Genomic DNA, 3,488 nt, shown 5'->3' on the forward strand with positions numbered 1-3,488 from the left:
GGGTCCGGGGCCGCCCGTGGCGCTCTGCGCTCATTTCTCCTGAGCCAGGTAAAAGCCCCACGACAAAACCTTTTTCTAGCCTCAGCCTGCTCTGCCCAGGAGGGACTGCTGAGAAATAAAAAGAAAAAAAGTAAAATAAACAATGTCTGATTCGAAATCTCCCTTGGTATGGCCAGTGTGAAAGGGATGAGGGGGCAGAAGTGACACAAAGCAACCAAATTGACGGTTTTATTAGCGGGTTGTGCCTTGTGCCGTTGTAGCTGATGGGCAGTGACCAATGTCTGTTCAATTCATGGTTATACTGAAGGCCTGGAAGTCAAAAATAAACACCCAGTTCACGGTAAAAACAAAGACTGATTTAAACAGGCGGCGATTTTGCGCACTCCGAGCTAGAAAAGGGTAGAATTTTCGAACTTCCTCAGCATTTGAAGAAAACGCCTCAAATTGTCCCTTTTTCTGCAAAGTGCCCGGTTTGCCTGAAAAGTTCAGCTTTTTTGCTTTCCTGTGCAGTTAAATCCGAAAACTGTCACGCAGTGAGAACACTATCAAGTTCAGATATCGGACTCTCCGGGCCGGCACGGGCCGTGCCTCTCCGCGGCCCGTTCTCTTTAGGCCCTTTAGGGCCCATCATGACTTGCGTGTGGGGAGCGCGGTCGGGGCAGGGTCGCCCGGGCGGCAAACATGCCGGAAAATCGTCGATTGTGTGGTCCTCTAGGAGGTCCTCCGGGGCCGCTGACTGGAAATAAAAAAATGAAGCATCAAGTTGTAGTCCTTGTAGTCGCAAATGCGGCGTGAAGTCGCCTCTGTGAGAAGGCGAGATGCCGTTGCTTTTGATGTCGTAGAGTCCTGTCCCATGATTCATGGCTAATCCTTAAACAAGTGTAGATGTGCTGGTCGGGGTGTATGTTTTACAGTTCCTTGTCGATTGAGTTGCTTGTACAAGATTGCTTGTAGATTCTGTTGTACTTTGCTGTCTGCAATATCGTCGCGCTCTTGTTCGAGCTGCGCGGTGGTGGTCTCCGAGACCCTCTCCGCGCCCTGCCTGCGTCCAGCGGCAGTGCGGTGCGGCGCCCGCCGCGCGCAAGTCTATGGTATTTTCATCGAGACCCGTCGTCGTCGTCGCGCCGGCGGTCGGCCCCGATTCACTCGGACCGTATAAGCTCTGAATAATTAATTATTCTATCAAGGGAGGCCGAGGGAGGGTCCCCCACTCTCCCCCTCCTCCCCTCCCCTTGTACATACCTCCCCCTGGATCACCTGCTGCCTGTAATGACGACCCCTCTGCATGAATGGGAACCTCATTCCTCAACTACTTACACTTACACCCCCCAGTGATCCGCCGCCTGTGCACCCAGAAAAAAGATTTCTTAGACCAAGCCAAATTGGCTTGAAATAAGAAAATTTCCACCTCGGCTGAACCAAACCCAAAAAAGCGTCCGACCAAGAAAAACCTAGACTTCATTTACTTGGATTGGATCAAAACGAACACTGCTTGATTCAAGGCAAATTTATATTGCAAGCCAAGAATAAAAATTCTCATTTCAAGAAATTCGGCTTGATTCTGGCATATATTATTTCTAACCAAATATTTACGCTGTTCGTTTGGGAGACAGAGCTGCGCTTGGTTATCCCCAGATTTTTTCCTAGAATACTTAGGCATTGGCAAGGCATTCTTAATCCAAGAATATTTTCTTGGTTTACGCAAGAATGCTATCGGCTTGTTCTCATACGGTGCGCAGAGCAACACGAGAGTCAAAAAGTCAGTAGGGGGCCGACCGGACTCGAACCCACGCCCCGTCAGTCTGAGCCAGCGCCTCAGCCCACTGAGCTATCGCTTCGACTACGGAGCGCGCCAGTCCAGCGCACTGTTGGTAGTAGCAGCTGGACTGTATCCGAATCATCCGAATCAGGTCGGTAGAGAGCGGCGGTCCCGTCACCTGTCGTGGTAGCTCAGTGGTCTCTGTGCCTGGCGGCTGGATAGTGAGCCGGGTCCGGCAGGGGTTCGATCCCAGGCCGGAGCGCAACCAGTTTCTCCAAATCAGTGCCTCTGTAGTTGTGAACGGCCTAAAAGGGGATGGACTAAGTTTCTGGAAACTTGGGAAAGAGAGACAACTGAGTTACCGTTTTGTCAGAAAATATAATTCCCGATAATTCCACAACGCCTAGGCAAGTGATCGAGAGAGATGGATCGGAGGAGTCCGATCCAGGTCGGGTCCCAGCCGAAGCAGCCGAAGCGATCCTGAGAACGTGCACCACGTACACGAACACGGCGGGTGGGAAAACGTGGGTTTGGCTTCAACCAAGACTAGCCGATGCTTGCGGTACGCCTAGCTTGAATCTAGACAGAGATTCTTGTTGTGAGCTAAAAACGTCTTGATTCAAACTGTACACAATTCAAGCACTCGGCTAGGATTAATTCAAGAATTCATTTTTCTGGGTGTGAGAGTGTTACGAGGAGGAATTTTAATTTTCCAGAAAAATATTTTTTGGAATTTTTTTAAGAATTTTAAAAAAATCTGTTTTTTTTTCTGGAAATATTTTGTGTTATTTTTTTTTTATTTTTCTGGTTAAGTTTGCAAATTATTTTTTTTCTGGCAAAATTTCGGTTTGTTGAAACTCCTAGTTAGGAGTTCGGACGCACATCGCGGACTGCATAGCCCGTCGTGTTGGTGGAGCATGTGGAGGCGGAGGAGTCTGCAGACGCCGGGTAGGGCCCCGGGGGCCCCGCTCGGGGTCCGAGGAGCAACGTCGAAACCCGTAATGGGGGTCGGCACGGCGGGCACCACGGCCCCGAGGGGGAGGGAGGGGGGGGTCCTGGAATGCGCACCGACGTCTCGACGGACGGACTGGCGTCCCGACGGCCAAGTGTGTGAATGTCGCACACGTGTAGGTGTGTGAATTAACAGAGGAATGAAATGTAGTTTGAAAGATGCTAGTGTGAGGAAAATTCATACTTTAACGGGCTCAAGCGTGCGAATGAGAGTTTCACACACCTCCAAGTGTTGATGTTTTTAGTGTGCCGGCCAGAGGTTTGCGCTCGTTTACAACTACAACACCTCGGGGCAGACGGCAGACACGGCTAGGGCACATAGAGACACGACCGCCGCTTGCCGCTTCGGCCGCGTTCGGGGTCAGCTTCGGGGGCGGCGACCATTCCGGACCATACTTCGGCCGGCTTGGCCCCGGTGCCGCCGGGCGGGGCCCGGAAAGGCAGGTGGATCGTGCGAGGTCTCGTCTTCGCCTGCCCTTACCAAGGCAGTGAACAGCAGTCGACGCGTGCTAGTCGCACAGGTAGGTAGGATTCATCCGTGCGTGCAGTCGGGGTGGCGATAGTTCTAGGAGCCGTGAGTGCAGAGCATCTTTAGTGTTCAAGTGGTACGTACGTAAGCAGTTACAAGTTAAGAGGGGTGGGTGAAAAAATTACGAATTTGAAAATAAATTACGAACTATCGGACAATGGGAGGGGGAGAGTCAGTCTGGGTCGATAA

The 3,488-nt window shown here is 51.3% G+C and overlaps 1 protein-coding gene across 2 annotated transcripts in view; it reads left to right on the top strand.

Annotated features, from left to right (window-relative positions):
• Positions 1 to 3,488, top strand: part of LOC113209633 (zinc finger protein 26-like) — a 38,521-nt gene that overhangs the window by 32,813 nt on the left and 2,220 nt on the right. Inside the window, exon 1 of one of the 2 annotated variants that reach the window (XM_026427268.2) lies at positions 3,282 to 3,375. The exons of the other annotated variant lie outside the window; for it this stretch is intronic. The gene's annotated coding sequence lies outside the window, so the exon portion shown is untranslated. Of the gene's footprint in view, positions 1 to 3,281; positions 3,376 to 3,488 lie in introns of those variants that run through there. 2 annotated transcript variants of the gene reach the window in all.

This window comes from Frankliniella occidentalis, unplaced genomic scaffold (genome assembly GCF_000697945.3).
Source record: "Frankliniella occidentalis isolate FOCC.00 unplaced genomic scaffold, Focc_3.1 Scaffold30, whole genome shotgun sequence".
NCBI classification, from domain to species: Eukaryota; Metazoa; Arthropoda; class Insecta; order Thysanoptera; family Thripidae; genus Frankliniella; species Frankliniella occidentalis.